Below are 22,485 nucleotides of genomic sequence, written 5' to 3'. Positions count from 1 at the left end.
GTGTTACCTGTATAGGTAGCAGTAGGTTACTGTCAGTATTACCTGTATAGGTGTTACCTGTATACGTAGCAGTAGGTTACTGTCAGTATTACCTGTATAGGTAGCAGTAGGTTACTGTCAGTATTACCTGTATAGGTGTTACCTGTATAGGTAGCAGTAGGTTACTGTCAGTATTACCTGTATAGGTGTTACCTGTATACGTAGCAGTAGGTTACTGTCAGTATTACCTGTATAGGTAGCAGTAGGTTACTGTCAGTATTACCTGTATAGGTAGCAGTAGGTTACTGTCAGTATTACCTGTATAGGTAGCAGTAGGTTACTGTCAGTATTACCTGTATAGGTAGGTTACTGTCAGTATTACCTGTATAGGTAGGTTACGGTCAGTATTACCTGTATAGGTAGGTTACGGTCAGTATTACCTGTATAGGTGTGTTACCTGTATACGTAGCAGTAGGCTGCGGTTGCTGTGCTCCAGTTTCCTCTGTCTGGTCTCCACCTCCTTGGCTCTCTGCTGCTCCTTCTGCAGCCTCCTAATGTAGTCCACAGACGCCTTCAGGATGGTGCCTTGTCCAACGCGTCTCCCTGTCTCCGTAGCAGGGGGACTAGGAGAGAAAGGAACAGCGGCATGATTAGATACTATGTTGCAGCAGGGGGACAGTGAGAGAAAGGAACAGCGGCATGATTAGATACTATGTTGTAGCAGGGGGTTACTGAGAGAAAGGAACAGCGGCATGATTAGATACTATGTTGTAGCAGGGGGTCAGTGAGGAGAAAGGAACAGCGGCATGATTAGATACGAATAGTAGCGGGGGAGGGGGGTCAGTGAGGAGAAAGGAACAGCGGCATGATTAGATACCTAGTAGCGGGGGGTCAGTGAGGAGAAGGAACAGCTGCATGATTAGATACGAATAGTAGCGGGGGGGGTCAGTGAGGAGAAAGGAACAGCGGCATGATTAGATACGAATAGTAGCGGGGGGGGTCAGTGAGGAGAAAAGGAACAGCGGCATGGATTAGATACGAATAGTAGCGGGGGGGTCAGTGAGGAGAAAGGAACAGCGGCATGATTAGATACTAATAGTAGCTGGGGGGTCAGTGAGGACAGCGGCATGATTAGATACGAATAGTAGCGGGGGGGTCAGTGAGGAGAAAAGGAACAGTGGCATGATTAGATACTGAATAGTAGCGGGGTCAGTACAGTGGCATGATTAGATACTATGTTGTAGCAGGGGGTCAGTGAGGAGAAAGGAACAGCGGCATGATTAGATACGAATAGTGTCAGTGAGGGAGAAAGGAACAGCGGCATGATTAGTACGAATAGTAGCGGGGGGTCAGTGAGGAGAAAGGAACAGCGGCATGATTAGATACTATGTTGCTCCTTCAGTGAGGAGAAAGGAACAGCGGCATGATTAGATGTAGTCCATCAGTGAGGAGAAGGAACAGGGCATGATTAGATACTATGTTGTAGCAGGGGGTCAGTGAGGAGAGAAGGAACCCTGTTAGATACTATGTTGTAGCAGGGGGTCAGTAGGAGAAAGGAACAGTGGCATGATTAGATACTATGTTGTGTGTGAGGAGAAAGGAACAGTGGCATGATTAGATACTATGTTGTAGCAGGGGGTCAGTGAGGAGAAAGGAACAGCGGCATGATTAGATACTATGTTGTAATCAGTGAGGAGAAAGGAACAGCGGCATGATTAGATACTATGTTGTAGCAGGGGGGTCAGTGAGGAGAAAGGAACAGCGGCATGATTAGATACTATGTTGTAGCAGGGGGGGTCAGTGAGAGAAAGGAACAGCGGCATGATTAGATACGAATTGTAGCAGGGGGATCAGTGAGGAGAAAGGAACAGCGGCATGATTAGATACTATGTTGCAGCAGGGGGATCAGTGAGGAGAAAGGAACAGCGGCATGATTAGATACTATGTTGTAGCAGGGGGTCAGTGAGGAGAAAGGAACAGCGGCATGATTAGATACTATGTTGTAGCAGGGGGATCAGTGAGGAGAAAGGAACAGCGGCATGATTAGATACTATGTTGTAGCAGGGGGGTCAGTGAGGAGAAAGGAACAGCGGCATGATTAGATACTATGTTGTAGCAGGGGGATCAGTGAGGAGAAAGGAACAGCGGCATGATTAGATACTATGTTGTAGCAGGGGGTCAGTGAGGAGAAAGGAACAGCGGCATGATTAGATACTATGTTGTAGCAGGGGGGTCAGTGAGGAGAAAGGAACAGCGGCATGATTAGATACTATGTTGTAGCAGGGGGATCAGTGAGGAGAAAGGAACAGCGGCATGATTAGATACGAATAGTAGCGGGGGGTCAGTGAGGGAAAGGAACAGCGGCATGATTAGATACGAATAGTAGCGGGGGGGGTCAGTGAGGAGAAAGGAACAGCGGCATGATTAGATACTATGTTGTAGCAGGGGGTCAGTGAGGAGAAAGGAACAGCGGCATGATTAGATACTATGTAGTAGCAGGGGGATCAGTGAGGAGAAAGGAACAGCGGCATGATTAGATACTAATAGTAGCAGGGGGTCAGTGAGGAGAAAGGAACAGCGGCATGATTAGATACTATGTTGTAGCAGGGGGTCAGTGAGGAGAAAGGAACAGCGGCATGATTAGATACGAATAGTAGCGGGGGTCAGTGAGGAAAGGAACAGCGGCATGATTAGATACGAATAGTAGCGGGGGGGGTCAGTGAGGAGAAAGGAACAGCGGCATGATTAGATACTATGTTGTAGCGGGGGGGGGTCAGTGAGGAGAAAGGAACAGCGGCATGATTAGATACGAATAGTAGCGGGGGGGGGGCTACTCACGGGTCACTCGATTTGGGGATGAGAGCTCCCAGTTCCTTGATGCGATCGTTGATGTTGAACCTCCTGCGTCTCTCAACTAGGAACAGCCGTAACACATGTCAACATTATCACCAAGGTGGTCACCGACTGTTAAAACCTAAAAATACACTTAAATTATGGTATCCAAGTATTGTATTTATACTCACTCTGGTTATGATTGTCCTTTTTCTGTCGTTCCTTCATCATAGCTTTAGCCTCCACCTCTTGAAGACAACAATTTCAAAAATCAACATTTAGCACGACGATATCAATATATTGCTGCTTGCTAAAATCAATAAAAACATACGATTTACAAACAGCATGTATGTTCAGAATGTCAAAAAAAAGTCATAAGATTATAGTTGGCAGAGATTTTACTCAGTGGGATGAAATTGTGAAACAGTGAAGAGGGAATCAGTGAGCAGGTTCAACGGAGGGGCTGTGAGGCAGAGCTTCTTTGTAATGAGGAACAGGCTGGGTTCAGGGTGTGACTGACTGACTGGACAGGGGAAGTTGGGGGTGAGCAATGCTGAGTAAGAACTTTAAATAAAGAGAGCGGGGGAGGAGAGAAAGAGAGAGACAGACACAGAAACAGGGACAGGGTATTACGTGGGAGAAATAGACAGTCAGAAAGTTGAGATCGAGACAGACAGACAGAAAGTTGAGATCGAGACAGACATTCAGAAAGTTGAGATCGAGACAGACATTCAGAAAGTTGAGATCGAGACAGACAGACATTCAGTCAGAAAGTTGAGATCGAGACAGACAGACAGTCAGAAAGTTGAGATCGAGACAGACAGACAGACAGTCAGAAAGTTGAGATCGAGACAGACAGACAGACAGTCAGAAAGTTGAGATCGAGACAGACAGACAGACAGTCAGAAAGTTGAGATCGAGACAGACAGACATTCAGTCAGAAAGTTGAGATCGAGACAGACAGACAGACAGTCAGAAAGTTGAGATCGAGACAGACAGACAGACATTCAGAAAGTTGAGATCGAGACAGACAGACAGACAGTCAGAAAGTTGAGATCGAGACAGACAGACAGACAGTCAGAAAGTTGAGATCGAGACAGACAGACAGTCAGAAAGTTGAGATCGAGACAGACAGACAGTCAGAAAGTTGAGATCGAGACAGACAGTCAGAAAGTTGAGATCGAGACAGATATTCAGAAAGTTGAGATCGAGACAGACAGACATTCAGAAAGTTGAGATCGAGACAGACAGACATTCAGAAAGTTGAGATCGAGACAGACAGACATTCAGAAAAGTTGAGATCGAGACAGACAGACAGACATTCAGAAAGTTGAGATCGAGACAGACAGACAGACAGTCAGAAAGTTGAGATCGAGACAGACAGACAGACAGTCAGAAAGTTGAGATCGAGACAGTCAGAAAGTTGAGATCAGACAGACAGTCAGAAAGTTGAGATCGAGACAGACAGACAGACAGTCAGAAAGTTGAGATCGAGAGACAGACAGAGACAGACAGTCAGAAAGTTGAGATCGAGACAGACAGTCAGAAAGTTGAGATCGAGACAGACAGTCAGAAAGTTGAGATCGAGACAGACAGTCAGAAAGTTGAGATCGAGACAGACATTCAGAAAGTTGAGATCGAGACAGACAGACATTCAGAAAGTTGAGATCGAGACAGACAGACAGTCAGAAAGTTGAGATCGAGACAGACAGACAGACATTCAGAAAGTTGAGATCGAGACAGACAGACAGACATTCAGAAAGTTGAGATCGAGACAGACAGACATTCAGAAAGTTGAGATCGAGACAGACAGACATTCAGTCAGAAAGTTGAGATCGAGACAGACAGACATTCAGTCAGAAAGTTGAGATCGAGACAGACAGACAGACAGTCAGAAAGTTGAGATCGAGACAGACAGACAGACATTCAGAAAGTTGAGATCGAGACAGACAGACAGACAGTCAGAAAGTTGAGATCGAGACAGACAGACAGACAGTCAGAAAGTTGAGATCGAGACAGACAGACAGTCAGAAAGTTGAGATCGAGACAGACAGACAGTCAGAAAGTTGAGATCGAGACAGACAGTCAGAAAGTTGAGATCGAGACAGACAGACAGAAAGTTGAGATCGAGACAGACAGACAGACATTCAGAAAGTTGAGATCGAGACAGACAGACATTCAGAAAGTTGAGATCGAGACAGACAGACATTCAGACAGAAAGTTGAGATCGAGACAGACAGACATTCAGTCAGAAAGTTGAGATCGAGACAGACAGACAGACAGTCAGAAAGTTGAGATCGAGACAGACAGACAGACATTCAGAAAGTTGAGATCGAGACAGACAGACAGACAGTCAGAAAGTTGAGATCGAGACAGACAGACAGACAGTCAGAAAGTTGAGATCGAGACAGACAGACAGTCAGAAAGTTGAGATCGAGACAGACAGACAGTCAGAAAGTTGAGATCGAGACAGACAGTCAGAAAGTTGAGATCGAGACAGACATTCAGAAAGTTGAGATCGAGACAGACAGACATTCAGAAAGTTGAGATCAGTTCAGAAAGTTGAGATCGAGACAGACAGACATTCAGAAAGTTGAGATCAGACAGACAGACATTCAGTCAGAAAGTTGAGATCGAGACAGACAGACAGACAGTCAGAAAGTTGAGATCGAGACAGACAGACAGACAGTCAGAAAGTTGAGATCGAGACAGACAGACAGACAGTCAGAAAGTTGAGATCGAGACAGACAGACAGTCAGAAAGTTGAGATCGAGACAGACAGACAGACAGTCAGAAAGTTGAGATCGAGACAGACAGACAGACAGTCAGAAAGTTGAGATCGAGACAGAGACAGACAGTCAGAAAGTTGAGATCGAGACAGACAGTCAGAAAGTTGAGATCGAGACAGACAGTCAGAAAGTTGAGATCGAGACAGACAGTCAGAAAGTTGAGATCGAGACAGACAGTCAGAAAGTTGAGATCGAGACAGACAGTCAGAAAGTTGAGATCGAGACAGACAGTCAGAAAGTTGAGATCGAGACAGACAGTCAGAAAGTTGAGATCGAGACAGACAGTCAGAAAGTTGAGACCGAGACAGACAGAAAGTTGAGATCGAGACAGACAGTCAAAGTTGAGATCGAGACAGACAGGACAGAAAGTTGAGATCGAGACAGACAGGACAGAAAGTTGAGATCGAGACAGACAGTCAGAAAGTTGAGATCGAGACAGACAGGACAGAAAGTTGAGATCGAGACAGACAGTCAGAAAGTTGAGATCGAGACAGACAGGACAGAAAGGTGATTATTGAGTGTGATTTAGAGAGGAACTAATTACAGACAGAAAGATCGACATACGGGCGAGAGTTTTTTGTGTGTGTTAAGTATGTTTTAGACTGGAATTATTTACCTGTACCGGTTAACTCAGTCTTGACGGTGTGCAGGTCAGCAGGACAGGAGTTGGAGACGGTGATGTTAGGAGCAGCCATCCTCCGCTGCTGAACACATCCAGCATGTTTACTGACACCGGCATCTGCATACAACAACAACAGTCACAAGGTGTAAACAACAACAACATCATAAAACAAGCTTTCAGAGGTCATAACAACTCCAAATGCAGTACTAACGCTATCTCCTTCATCCAAACCAAATGTTATTTGTCACACGTGCAATACAACAGGTACCTTACTGTGAAATGCTGAATACAACAGGTACCTTACTGTGAAATGCTGAATACAACAGGTACCTTACTGTGAAATCTGAATACAACAGGTACCTTACTGTGAAATGCTGAATACAAAGGTACCACTGTGAAATGCTGAATACAACAGGTTTACTGTGAAATGCTGAATACACAGGTACCTTACCGTGAAATGCTGAATACAACAGGTACCTTACTGTGAAATGCTGAATACAACAGGTACCTTACCGTGAAATGCTGAATACAGCAGGTACCTTACCATGAAATGCTGAATACAACAGGTACCTTACCATGAAATGCTGAATACAACAGGTACCTTACCGTGAAATGCTGAATACAACAGGTACCTTACTGTGAAATGTTGAATACAACAGGTACCTTACTGTGAAATGCTGAATACAACAGGTACCTTATGTGTGAAATGCTGAATACAACAGGTAACTGTGAAATGCTGAATACAACAGGTACCTTACTGAAATGCTGAATACAACAGGTACCCTTACTGTGAAATGAATACAACAGGTACCTTACTGTGAAATGCTGAATACAACAGGTACCTTACTGTGAAATGCTGAATACAAACAGGTACCTTACTGTGAAATGCTTACAACAGGTACCTTACTGTGAAATGTTTACTTACAAGCCCTTAACCAACAAAGCTGTTTGAGAAACAGACTATTTACTAAATAAACTGAAGGAATTAACATTTTTAAAAATCTTTCTCAATCAAAAAGCAACACAAGAAAATGACTTCACAATAGCGAGGCTCTCTCTATACAGGGGGCATCAAAATACCTAGTCAATGTGCAGGGGATACCGGTACCTAGTCAATGTGCAGGGGGTACAGGTTAGTCGAGGTCATTCGTAAAATGTCTATGAAGCCCATTGAACACGCAGTACGAACAGAACATGTTGTGACATGAGAGGTCTAAGAGCTACATTGATTATTAGTGAGTCTCAACAAACCAGGACACGAATCCACTGATAACCTCCTGGGGCGTTGATAATGTGAAATCCAGACCTTTTGTTCCCTAAATGTCAAGACAAGTAACAGACAAGATGAGGGTTGCAAAATGCCAATATCTTTCCCCAGATTCCCTACTGGGGGTGCAGAGGACATCTGAATACTCCAACCAGGATTTCTGGAAAACCTGGTAATTTGGGGGGAATTACTGGAAATTTTTGACCCCTTGTGTCGATTAAAAACCTTTTGTCCTGTCGTCGCCACTGTGGCCATGCTTTCAGAGTGGAAACATGGAAAAACATTAAAATGGCGGTTTTCTATAGAATGACATAGTAAATATATACTATAATATACTGCCATTTTAGCAGCCTCTTTTATCCCAGGCATCTTACAGAGATCGATATGTGCATTTACAAAAATGTTGATGTGGTGTTGTGGCTCAAGACGATGAACAAGAAAGTTGAAAACTGTGAAATGTCCCTTTAAAAACAGACACCATGCTGAGTGTGCACCATTTGATTACATTATCTCTCAACGGTCAATATGACCAATCTAATATTCACAACAGGAGCCACCGAGTACAGTAAGACAACACGTTAGCATGTCTACGTCAGTTTCATTAACAACAGAATACAGTAAGACAACATGTTAGCATGTCTACGTCAGTTTCATTAACAACAGAATACAGTAAGACAACACGTTAGCATGTCTACGTCATTTCATTAACAACAGAATACTAAGACAACACGTTAGCATGTCCGTCAGTTTCATTAACAACAGAATACAGTAAGACAACACGTTAGCATGTCTACGTCAGTTTCATTAACAACAGAATACAGTAAGACAACACGTTAGCATGTCTACGTCAGTTTCATTAACAACAGAATACAGTAAGACAACACGTTAGCATGTCTACGTCAGTTTCATTAACAACAGAATACAGTAAGACAACACGTTAGCATGTCTCACGTCAGTTTCATTAACAACAGAATACACAGTAAGACAACACGTTAGCATGTCTACGTCAGTTTCATTAACAACAGAATACAGTAAGACAAAATGTTAGCATGTCTACGTCAGTTTCATTAACAACAGAATACAGTAAGATAACATGTTAGCATGTCTACGTCAGTTTCATTAACAACAGAATACAGTAAGACAACACGTTAGCATGTCTACGTCAGTTTCATTAACAACAGAATACAGTAAGACAACAACACGTTAGCATGTCTACGTCAGTTTCATTAACAACAGAATACAGTAAGACAACACGTTAGCATGTCTACGTCAGTTTCATTAACAACAGAATACAGTAAGACAACACGTTAGCATGTCTACGTCAGTTTCATTAACAACAGAATACAGTAAGACAACACGTTAGCATGTCTACGTCAGTTTCATTAACAACAGAATACAGTAAGACAACACGTTAGCATGTCTACGTCAGTTTCATTAACAACAGAATACAGTAAGACAACACGTTAGCATGTCTACGCCAGTTTCATTAACAACAGAATACAGTAAGACAACACGTTAGCATGTCTACGTCAGTTTCATTAACAACAGAATACAGTAAGACAACATGTTAGCATGTCTACGTCGGTTTCATTAACAACAGAATACAGTAAGACAACAAGCATGTCTAGCATTTCATTAACAACAGAATACAGTAAGACAACACGTTAGCATGTCTCTCATTTCATTAACAACAGAATACAGTAAGACAACACGTTAGCATGTCTCGCCAGTTTTTTCATTAACAGCAGAATACAGTAAGACAACACGTGCATGACTACGTCAGTTTCATTAACAACAGAATACAGTAAGACAACACGTTAGCATGTCTACGTCAGTTTCATTAACAACAGAATACAGTAAGACAACATGTTAGCATGTCTACGTCAGTTTCATTAACAACAGAATACAGTAAGACAACATGTTAGCATGTTCACGTCAGTTTCATTAACAACAGAATACAGTAAGACAACATGTTAGCATGTCTACGTCAGTTTCATTAACAACAGAATACAGTAAGACAACATGTCAGCATGTCTACCAGTTTCATTAACAACAGAATACAGTAAGACAAACTGTCAGCATGTCTACGTCAGTTTCATTAACAACAGAATACTAAGACAACACGTAGCATGTCAAATTAACAGAATACAGTAAGACAACACGTTAGCATGTCTACGAGTTTCATTAACAACAGAATACAGTAAGACAAAAGCATGTCTAATCATTAACAACAGAATACAGTAAGACAACATGTTAGCATGTCTACGTCAGTTTCATTAACAACAGAATACAGTAAGACAACATGTTAGCATGTCTACGTCAGTTTCATTAACAACAGAATACAGTAAGACAACATGTTAGCATGTCTACCATTTCATTAACAGAATACAGTAAGACAACAGAACAAGTTTCAACATACAGTAAGACAATTTTACGTCAGTTTCATTAACAACAGAATACATCTTATTTATTTTTTAACAACAGAATTGTGTAAGACAAAATCATGTCTGCAGAACAACCAAAATCCTCATCTTTCTCAACAGAATACAGTAAGACAACACGTTAGCATGTCTACGCTGCTTCATTAACAACAGAATACAGTAAGACAACACGTTAGCATGTCTAATGCCAGTTTCATTAACAACAGAATACAGAAGACAGTTGAGTCTACGAGTTTCAATACAGGACAACACGTGTCTTTCATTAACAACAGAATACAGGACAACACGGGGGAAACAACAGAATACTCCTCTCTTCTACGCCAGTTTCATTAACAACAGAATACAGTAAGACAACACGCTCTCTGCATTAACCAGAATACAGCAACACGCTAGCATGTTCACGTCTTTCATTAACAGCAGAATACTAAGACAACACGTTAGCATGTCGTCTTTCATCCTCCAACACTAGCCATTCACGTCAGTTTCATTAACAACAGAATACAGTAAGACAACACGCTAAACCAGTTTTTAACAACAGAATACAACTAGGTAAGTCATTAACAACAGAATACAGCAAGACAACACGTTAGCATGTCTATTTTCATTGAATACAGTAAGACAACATGTTAGAACAGTGGGTTTAGCACTGCCTGAATACAGTTAACATGTCAGCATGGGCATAACAACAGAATTAAGATAACATGTTAGCATGTCTTGTCAGCTTAACGAATACAGGGGTTACGTAGTTTCATTAACAACGCCTAAGTAAGACACTAGGCTACCCTGCCGCAACAGAATACCAACAGGCTGGATCATTAACAACAGAATATTGGACCACCATGTGTCCTGGCCACTGCATGAGCAATGAATACAGTAAGACACACTAGCATGTTTACCTCATTAACAACAGAATACAGAAGATAACCACTGTCTTTCATTAACAACAGAATACAGTAAGACAACATGTCACATCTAAGTTTCATTAACAACAGAATACTAAGATAAATATGTTAGCATGTCTACGTCAGTTTCATTAACCAAAACAAAACAACATGTTAGCATGTCTACGTCAGTTTCATTAACAACACAGTAAGATAACAGCATGTCACGTCAGTTTCTTAACACAGAATACAAAGACAATGTGTGTGAGTTTCAAGCAACAATAAGAGACAACATAGTACTCAAGTTTCATTAACAACAGAATCAGTAAGACAACATGTTAGCATGTCTACCAGAGAAGAAGCCTGTAGAAAGCTATAATGTCAAAATAAATTCAGTGAGAAACCAAAAGAAATCCAGTCAAAACCACATCTTATCTCATCTAACCTCTTCAAAACACAAAACCATTCTAATTCATTTCATACAGATTCCACAGAACAAGAACATTCAATTTTACTCAGATCATCTTATTTATTTTTTTGTTATCATGTTGCAGAACAACCAAAATCCTCATCTTTCTCCTTCTACAAAACCTCCGTCTCCTTCTCTTGAACAGCGAGAAATGGACAAATGTCTTCAGCGGAGGGGGAACACCTCTCCTCTCTCTCTCTCTCTCGGGCTCCACAGTATAAGCCTCAATTGTTTCCTCCAACGATAGTTTTTTTAAACCTTTTTTTCAACTAGGTTAAAGAACAAATTCTTATTTTCATACCGGGAACAGTGGGTTTAACTGCCAGGGGCATATACAGATTTGTACCTTGTCATACTAGTCCAACGCTCTAACCACTAGGCATACCGCCCAGGTTGACTGACCACTGGGCCACTGTGAGCATGTGTCAGAACACTATGTTTAAATACATACTGTCTCTGACTTGCATCAACTGGTTAATGATGTCCGACAACACAAAACAGCATGGTCACTTGAGACACAAAGACAATTGTTGATAAGCCAATAAGAGCAAAGGTCAACTTTCAGTGACCGCTCCGGAGAAGAGCTGGCAGGTAATGATCCACACACATTAGTTTCAGAAGGATTACAGATGATCCATTAATCCCAGGAGGGAATACATACTGTCCTACACCGTGTTGGCCAGGTATATAAGGTTTAGATAATGTTTAAATACATACCGTGTTGGCCAGGTATATAAGGTTTAGATAATGTTTAAATACATACGTGTTGGCCAGGTATATAATGTTTAGATAATGTTTAAATACATACCGTGTTGGCCAGGGTATATAAGGTTTAGATAATGTTTAAATACATACCGTGTTGGGCCAGGGTATATAAGGTTTAGATAATGTTTAAATACATACCGTGTTGGCCAGGGTATATAAGGCTTAGATAATGTTTAAATACATACCGTGTTGGCCAGGGTATATAAGGTTTAGATAATGTTTAAATACATACCGTGTTGGCCAGGGTATATAAGGTTTAGATAATGTTTAAATACATACCCCGTGTTGGCCAGGGTATATAAGGTTTAGATAATGTTTAAATACATACCGTGTTGGCCAGGGTATATAAGGTTTAGATAATGTTTAAATACATACCGTGTTGGCCAGGTATATAAGGTTTAGATAATGTTTAAATACATACCGTGTTGGCCAGGGTATATAAGGCTTAGATAATGTTTAAATACATACCGTGTTGGCCAGGGTATATAAGGTTTAGATAATGTTTAAATACATACCGTGTTGGCCAGGGTATATAAGGTTTAGATAATGTTTAAATACATACCGTGTTGGCCAGGGTATATAAGGTTTAGATAATGTTTAAATACATACCGTGTTGGCCAGGGTATATAAGGCTTAGATAATGTTTAAATACATACCGTGTTGGCCAGGTATATAAGGCTTAGATAATGTTTAAATACATACCGTGTTGGCCAGGGTATATAAGGCTTAGATAATGTTTAAATACATACCGTGTTGGCCAGGGTATATAAGGTTTTAGATAATGTTTAAATACATACCGTGTTGGCCAGGGTATATAAGGCTTAGATAATGTTTAAATACATACCGTGTTGGCCAGGGTATATAAGGTTTAGATAATGTTTAAATACATACCGTGTTGGCCAGGGTATATAAGGCTTAGATAATGTTTAAATACATACCGTGTTGGCCAGGGTATATAAGGCTTAGATAATGTTTAAATACATACCGTGTTGGCCACCTGTAGGCCAGGGTATATAAGGTTTAGATAATGTTTAAATACATACCGTGTTGGCCAGGGTATATAAGGCTTAGATAATGTTTAAATACATACCGTGTTGGCCAGGGTATATAAGGTTTAGATAATGTTTAAATACATACCGTGTTGGCCAGGGTATATAAGGCTTAGATAATGTTTAAATACATACCGTGTTGGCCAGGGTATATAAGGTTTAGATAATGTTTAAATACATACCGTGTTGGCCACCTGTAGGCCAGGTCGATCAACGTAAAGAACTCATCGTTGAGACTGGATTCAAGACTGATGATGTCATCGATCACGTCTTCCATCTGAAATACAAACAGCTCTGGGGTCAGTAGAGGAAGAGGTGATGCACATCTACACCCCCTCCGTCATCTACCCCTCCCTCCCTCATCTACCCCCCTCCGTCATCTACCCCCTCCCTCCCCCCATCCCCATCTACCCCTCCACCCTCCCCCATCTACCCCCCCCTCCCTCCCTCCCCCCTCCCCATCTACCCCCACCCTCCGTCATCTACCCTCCTCCCTCCGTCATCTACCCCCCACCCTCGGTCATCTACCCCCCACCCTCGGTCATCTACCCCTCCCTCCCTCCCCCATCTACCCCCACCCCTCCGTCATCTACCCCCTCCCCCTCCCCTTCCTCCCTCATCCACCACCCCCGTCATCACACCCCTCCCTCCCACATCTACCCCCCTTCCTCCCTCATCTACCCCCTCCGTCATCTACCCCCCCCTCCCTCCCTCCCACATCTACCCCCTCCCCTCCCACATCTACCCCCTCCCACATCTACCCTCCCTTCCTCATCTACCCCTTCCCACATCTACCCTCCCTTCCTCCCTCATCTACCCCTCCCTCCCTCATCTACCTCCCTTTGCACACACTGTATATAGCCTTTTCTACTGTATGTTTGTTTTACTCCATGTGTAACTCTGTGTTGTTGTATCTGTCGAACAGCTTTGCTTTATCTTGACCAGGTCACAGTTGTAAATGAGAACTTGTTCTCAACTAGCCTACCTGGTTAAATAAAGGTGTTCTCAACTAGCCTACCTGGTTAAATAAAGGTGTTCCTCAACTAGCCTACCTGGTTAAATAAAAGGTGTTCTCCTTTAGCCTACCTGGTTAAATAAAGGTGTTCTCAACTAGCCTACCTGGTTAAATAAAGGTGTTCTCAACTGGCCTACCTGGTTAAACAAAGGTGTTCTCAACTAGCCTACCTGGTTAAACAGTGTTCTCAACCAGCCTACCTGGTTAAAAAGGTGTTCAACTAGCCTACCTGGTTAAAATAAAGGTGTTCTCAACTAGCCTACCTGGTTAAATAAAGGTGTTCTCCAACTAGCCTACCTGGTTAAATAAAGGTGTTCTCAACTGGCCTCCCTGGTTAAATAAAGGTGTTCTCAACTAGCCTACCTGGTTAAATAAAGGTGTTCTCAACTAGCCTACCTGGTTAAATAAAAGGTGAAAAAAGCCTCCCTCCATGGTCAGCTAAATGGCAAACCTGATCCCAGATCAGTGCTCCTAGTCTGAGGTGCTTGATACGTATGGTCTCTTGTCTCCCGGCACCTCGGGCCAGAGATACACCTAACGCGTTAGACAGGGTGAGTCATTCATAGGAAACCTCACTGAAAACACTCACACACAGCACTTTATGAATGAGGCACCACTTCGCAAGCCACAATGAAATGGACTCACGCACTTCCTTGAAAAAGGCTTCTTCACACTTTCTGAAAATGGTTTCTTCAGACTCTTATTATGAAATGTCTTCAGACTCTTATTATGAAATGTCTTCAGACTCTTATTATGAAATGTCTTCAGACTCTTTTTTATGAAATGTCTTCTTCCAGATTATTTAATTCCTTATGAAATGTCTTCAGATTATTTAATTCCTTATGAAATGTCTTCAGATTATTTAATTCCTTATGAAATGTCTTCAGACTCTTATTATGAAATGTCTTCTTCAGATTATTTAATTCCTTATGAAATGTCTTCAGACTCTTATTATGAAATGTCTTCTTCAGATTATTTAATTCTTTATGAAATGTCTTCAGACTCTTATTATGAAATGTCTTCAGATTATTTAATTCCTTATGAAATGTCTTCAGATTATTTCAACCCCTCCCCTTAGAGCCATAGAAGTCTGAGTAAGAGCTTTATCGACACACTGACTTGCAGTTCAATTACATTTTCAATTAAACTTTATTCATCCCCTCAAGGACAAATTAATGAGGGTTTTCTCCAGAAGCGAATACACAGACTGACAGAGCAACAGGTAGCGGAGTACACCTTTAATTGAAGTCTCTGTGGTATCGGTATGAATTGTGGAGTACACCTTAATTGAAGTCTCTGTGGTATCGGTATGAATTGTGGAGTACACCTTTAATTGAAGTCTCTGTGGTATCGGTATGAATTGTGGAAGTACACCTTTAATTGAAGTCTCTGTGGTATCGGGTATGAATTGTGGAGTACACCTTTAATTGAAGTCTCTGTGGTATCGGTATGAATTGCTGGAGTACACCTTTAATTGAAGTCTCTGTGGTATCGGTATGAATTGTGGAGTACACCTTTAATTGAAGTCTCTGTGGTATCGGTATGAATTGTGAAGCGTTTAGAAGTCTCTGTTATCGGTATGGTGTGGACACCCCGATGTTGTATTTAACAGAACGATGTGGTGCCAAACACACAAAGAGCATCGGTATGAAGAGACAGCCTTTAGACAGACAGACAGAACTACACCTTTAGACAGACAGACAGAACACACCCCAGAAGACTCTGATCAGAACCAGCCCCAGACAGACAGACAGAAGTCTCTGACAGACAGACAGAACCAGCCCCTTTAATTGAAGACCTGCCCCCAGTCAGACAGTGGAGACACCTTTAGAAGTCTCTGATCATGAACCAGTACACCTTTAAGACAGTCTCTGCCCCAGTCAGAGATGAAAGACACCTTTAGAAGTCTCTGTGGATCAGAATTGTGACAGACCACCTTTAATTGAAGTCTCTGTGAGTACAGACAGACAGACCAGCCCCAGTCAGTGAGATCATGAATTAGACAGACCAGCCTCTGTCAGACAGACAGTGGAGACACAGCCCCAGTCAGACAGACAGACAGACCAGCCCCATGTTGTATTTAGACAGAAGATGTGCCCCAGTCAGACAAAGAGCAAGGTGCAGACCAGCCCCAGTCAGACAGAACCAGCCCCAGTCAGACAGACAGCCCCAGTCAGACAGACAGACAGACCAGCCCCAGTAAGACAGACAGACCAGCCCCAGTCAGACAGACAGACAGACCAGCCCAGTCAGACAGACAGACAGACCAGCCCCAGTCAGTAAGACAGACCAGCCCCAGTCAGACAGAAAGACCAGCCCCAGTCAGTGAGACAGACAGACAGACCAGCCCCAGTCAGTGAGACAGACAAACAGACCAGCAGACCAGCCAGTGAGACAGACAGACAGACCAGCCCCAGTCAGACAGACAGACAGAGCAGCCAGTCAGACAGACAGACGACCAGCCAGTCAGACAGACAGACAGACAGACGAGCCGCCAGTCAGACAGACAGACAGACAGACGAGCAGCCAGTCAGACAGACAGACAGACAGACGAGCCGCCAGTCAGACAGACAGACAGACAGACCAGCCCCAGTCAGAGACAGACAGACAGACCAGCCCCAGTCAGTGAGATGGACAGACAGACAGCCCCAGTCAGTGAGACAGACAGACAGACCAGCCCCAGTCAGAGACAGACAGACAGACCAGCCCCAGTCAGACAGACAGACCAGCCCCAGTCAGTGAGACAGACAGACCAGCCCCAGTCAGTCAGACAGACAGACAGACCAGCCCCAGTCAGAGAGACAGACAGACAGACCAGCCCCAGTCAGAGAGACAGACAGACAGACCAGCCCCAGTCAGAGAGACAGACAGACCAGCCCCGTCAGACAGACAGACAGACAGACCAGCCCCGGACAGACAGACAGACAGACGAGCCCCAGTCAGAGACAGACAGACAGACCAGCCCCAGTCAGTGAGACAGACAGACAGACCAGCCCCAGACAGAGACAGACAGAACCAGCCCCAGTCAGTGAGACAGACAGACAGACCAGCCCCAGTCAGTGACAGACAGACAGACCAGCCCCAGTCAGTGAGACAGAAACAGACCAGCCCCAGTCAGAGAGAAAGACAGCCCCAGTCAGTGAGACAGACAGACAGACCAGCCCCAGTCAGACAGACAGACCAGCCCCCCAGTCAGACAGACAGACAGACCAGCCCCAGTCAGACACAGACAGACCAGCCCCAGTCAGACAGAGATGACAAACCAGACCCAGCCCCCAGTCAGACAGACAGACCAGCCCCAGTCAGTCAGACAGACAGACCAGCCCCAGTCAGACAGACAGACAGACCAGCCCCAGTCAGTCAGACAGAGACCAGCCCCAGTCAGTCAGACAGACAGACCAGCCCCAGTCAATGAGACAGACAGACAGACCAGCCCCAGTCAGTGAGACAGACCAGACCAGCCCAGTCAGTGAGACAGCAGACAGACCAGCCCCAGTCAGTGAGACAGACAGACAGACCAGCCCCAGTCAGTGAGACAGACAGACAGACCAGCCCCAGTCAGTGAGACGACAGACCAGCCCCAGTCAGTGAGACAGACAGACCAGCCCCAGTCAGTGAACAGACAGACCAGCCCCAGTCAGACAGACAGACAGACCAGCCCCAGACAGAGAGACAGACAGACAGACCAGCCCCAGTCAGAGAGAGACAGACAGACAGACCAGCCCCAGACAGAGAGACAGACAGACAGACCAGCCCCAGTCAGACAGACAGACAGACCAGCCCCAGTCAGTCAGACAGACAGACCAGCCCCAGTCAGACAGACAGACCAGCCCCAGACAGACAGACAGAACCAGCCCCAGTAAGATAGACCAGCCCCAGTCAGACAGACAGACCAGCCCCAGTCAGAGAGAAAGACCAGCCCCCAGTCAGAGAGAAAGACCAGCCCAGTCAGACAGACAGACAGACCAGCCCCAGTCAGACAGACAGACAGACCAGCCCCAGTCAGACAGACAGACAGACCAGCCCCAGTCAGACAGACAGACAGACCAGCCCCAGTCAGACAGACAGACAGACCAGCCCCAGTCAGACAGACAGACAGACCAGCCCCAGTCAGACAGACAGACAGACCAGCCCCAGTCAGACAGACAGACAGACCACCCCAGTCAGTCAGACAGACAGACCAGCCCCAGTCAGTCAGACAGACAGACCAGCCCCAGTCAATCAGACAGACAGACCAGCCCCCAGTCAGTCAGACAGACAGACAGACCAGCCCCAGTCAGTCAGACAGACAGACCAGCCCCAGTCAGTCAGACAGACAGACCAGCCCCAGTCAGACAGACAGACAGACCAGCCCCAGTCAGACAGACAGACCAGCCCCAGACAGATAAAGACAGACCAGCCCCAGTCAGACAGACAGACCAGCCCCAGACTAACAGACAGACCAGCCCCAGACCAACAGACAGACCAGCCCCAGACTAACAGACAGACCAGCCCGAGTCAGGACAGACCAGCCCCAGACTGACAGACAGACCAGCATACAGTGAGGCTACAACAGAATGCCATGTGTTTTATTACAGGGGAGCTCTTGTTGAATCTAAAACTGGAAGACCAAGACAGTGTATAATCCCTATGGAGAAACACCCAAACAAACTGCTGGTAACTGACAATAACATCTAATACTGGTACAATAAAAATGTACTTTTTAATCATTTAGGAGACACGCATAGCCAGAGCCACTTACAATAAAATCTACATTAACTGTAGATGACCTAATATGTACGAAACAGCAGCTGACGGAAACCTACTGTTGTTTAGGTGTAGAGATGTTTGAAGCGGCTGAACAGAAGTGATTATTTTCCCCCATCATGGTATTTACACCCTGGTTTTTCAGGATTCAAATTCAACCCAAGCTCCCATCTACTTCCTATACAGGGTTGAGATGTCGAGGCCACAGAATGAAAACAGAACAGTATTCATTTTGTATCTCTATGGTTACTAAACGGTGATGTACCTCCTCTTTGTTGAGCTCAGGCTGAGCACAGCCAATGGGCTGCTGGGAGAGCTACTGGCTGCAGGCTGAAGAGAGGGGCGGAGCGGACTGAGGCGATGGGGAGGCGCCCAGCGTCTGATTGTTCAGTTTGTTCCCAGGGTGGAGGAGAGGTAGTGTTTAACCTGCTGTCTCTGGGAGGCCTGGATGTGATACCATGTTGGGTTCTCCAGGTGTGTCTGAACCTACAGGAGAGAGATGGTGAGATTAGTCAACCATCAAACGCAGGTAAAACGCAGTATAATCTGGTTATAATGAACTGTAAAGACTGACGTTTTATAAGCACCAACAGATAGGCATTTGTTGTCTGGTAAGAGCACTCCTCCCAAAATACAGTGGTCAGGCGCTCCAGCTGGGGCATGACCTACCTTAAGGACCTCCACAGGGACCTGAGCAGGGGGAGAGTCTGGCCCCTGGTATGCCCGGAGGCCATGGAGATGGCTGGGAGGAGTCGGTGGTGCGTAGCTGGGCCGAGGAGACCTGGTGCTGGGCCTCTCTCCTCTCCTGGTCCTGGCCTGCTGGCATCAGCTCCTGCCTCATCAACACCGGGGACGTCTATCACCGGCCCGGTGGAGGGAGACGCCGTGTCAGAGGGGGTTGGGACACGCTGCAGAGAGGAGGGAGGGAGGGGGGGACAGAGTCATGTCACTATGTTTAGCTTTATTGTCCCCAATTTGATTGGAGGACAGAGACTGGCTGCAAGGAGAGGGGAATGGGGGACGGGACTGTATAGAAACTGTATACAATATAAAACATAAATTATACATGATGTATACATTGAGAATACATCAATGCAGTGAAATAAGCATCAATGCAGTGAAATAAGCAGGAGAGAGAGAACAAACAGGATTTACAGTCAACGCTGCACCAGAAGGTTCTTCTCAAGACCTCAGTCTTCTCCGTGATGAAGACCTCAGTCTCCTCCGTGATGAAGAGAGGCAGAACTCAGTGAATTGAAATAGCAGCGACCAAAAGGTTCTTCTCAAGACCTCAGTCTCCGTGATGAAGAGGCAGAACTCAGTGAATTGAAATAGCAACGACCAGAAGGTTTTTCTCAAGACCTCAGTCTCCTCCGTGATGAAGAGAGGCAGAACTCAGTGAACGATGATACTATGTAGACAGTACAATATGTAGCAGTTAAAGTCCGGGGGTTCAGATTGCAGTGCACCGGGTCAGTTACGTTTACAAGTCAGTTTCCACAAGGACAACTGAAAGAACAGAACACTATTTTCACAAGACTCTGTAGTTACATAGAGATACTGTATATTTCCATCCTGCTGAGTGACTCACCGGGAAGCCCTAGAACACAACTAAACCCTACACCCTAAACCCTACCCCTACACCTTAGTAGCCTCACACAGGAGTCTTAACTCTCTGCTGTCATCGTCCTAGTAGCCATACCAGATCAGTCACTACTAGTCACCCTACACCATAAACCCTACACCATAAAACCCTACACCATAAACCCTACACCATAAACCCTACACCATAAACCCTACACCATAAACCCTACACCATAAACCCTACACCATAAACCCTACACCATAAACCCTACACCATAAACCCTACACCCTAAACCCTACACCCTAAACCCTACATCATAAAGCCTACACCCTAAAACCCTACACCATAAACCCTACACCATAAACCCTACACCATAAACCCTACACCATAAACCCTACACCATAAACCCTACACCATAAACCCTACACCCTAAAAACCCTACACCCTAAACCCTACATCATAAAAGCCTACACCCTAAACCCTACACCATAAACCCTACATCATAAACCCTACACCCTAAACCCCCTACACCATGAACCCTACATCATAAACCCCCTACACCCAGTAGCCATACCAGATCAGTCACTAGGAACCTAAACCCTACACCCTAAACCCTACACCATAAACCCCTACACCCAGTAGCCATACCAGATCAGTCACTAGGAACCTAAACCCTACACCCTAAACCCTACACCCAGTAGCCATACCAGATTAGTCACTAGGAACCAAAACCATACACCCTAAACCCTACACCCAGTAGCCATACCAGATCAGTCACTAGAACCAAACCCTAAACCCTACACCCAGTAGTCATACCAGATTAGTCACTAGGAACCAAAACTCCTACACCCTACACCCTCTGCTGTTAACGTCTTCCTCAGTCACCCTGGATGCACACAAGGGACGAGGGAATCAAAACTACAAACCAAGTCACCTTACACCTACCTTCACCCTGGGAGGGCTTTCCCAGTCAGAAGTGACCTACCTTCACCCTGGGGAGGGGCTTTCCCAGTCAGAAGTGACCTTACCTTCACCCTGGGGGTGTTTTCCCAGTCAGAAGTGACCTTACCTTCACCTGGGAGGGGCTTTCCCAGTCAGAAGTGACCTTACCTTCACCCTGGGAGGGCTTTCCAGTCAGAAGTGAGCTTACCTTCACCTGGGAGGGCTTTCCAGTCAGAAGTGATCTTACCTTCACCCTGGGGAGGGGCTTTCCCAGTCAGAAGTGACCTTACCACCCTGGGGGTGTTTTCCCAGTCAGAAGTGACCTTACCTTCAACCTGGGAGGGCTTTCTCAGTCAGAAGTGAGCTTACCTTCACCCTGGGAGGGCTTTCCCAGTCAGAAGTGAGCTTCACCCTGGGGGCTTTCCCAGTCAGAAGTGAGCTTACCTTCACCATGAGAGGGCTTTCCCAGTCAGAAGTGAGCTTACCTTCACCCTGAGAGGGCTTTCCAGTCAGAAGTGAGCTTACCTTCACCCTGAGAGGGCTTTCCCAGTCAGAAGTGAGCTTATCTTCACCCTGGGAGGGCTTTCCCCAGTCTGAAGTGAGCTTACCTTCACCCTGGGGGCTTTCCCCAGTCAGAAGTGAGCTTACCTTCACCCTGAGAGGGCTTTCCCAGTCAGAAGTGACCTTACCTTCACCCTGGGGGGCTTTCCCCAGTCAGAAGTGACTTACCTTCAACCTGGGAGGGCTTTCCCAGTCAGAAGTAACCTTACCTTCACCCTGGGGGCTTTCCAGTCAGAAGTGACCTTACCTTCAACCTGGGAGGGCTTTCCCAGTCAGAAGTAACCTTACCTTCACCCTGGGGGGCTTTCCCAGTCAGAATTGAGCTTACCTTCACCCTGAGAGGGCTTTCCCAGTCAGAAGTGACCTTACCTTCACCCTGGGGGCTTTCCCAGTCAGAAGTGAGCCCCACCTTCACCTTGGGGGCTTCCCTGTCAGAAGTAACCTTACCTTCACCCTGGGGCTTTCCCAGTCAGAAGTGAGCTTACCCTTCACCCTGGGGGGCCCTTCCCCAGTCAGAAGTGAGCACCTTCACCCTGGGGGGC

General features: G+C 45.1%; 1 pseudogene; it reads right to left on the bottom strand.

Moving 5' to 3' along the window:
• Positions 1–436: 436 nt before the first annotated feature.
• LOC124028640 lies at positions 437–19,711 on the bottom strand (annotated as a pseudogene).
• Between the last annotated feature and the right edge of the window lie 2,774 nt (positions 19,712–22,485).

Source organism: Oncorhynchus gorbuscha, unplaced genomic scaffold (genome assembly GCF_021184085.1).
Source record: "Oncorhynchus gorbuscha isolate QuinsamMale2020 ecotype Even-year unplaced genomic scaffold, OgorEven_v1.0 Un_scaffold_4559, whole genome shotgun sequence".
NCBI lineage: Eukaryota > Metazoa > Chordata > Actinopteri > Salmoniformes > Salmonidae > Oncorhynchus > Oncorhynchus gorbuscha.
This window is presented reverse-complemented; position numbering and strand designations above follow the sequence as displayed.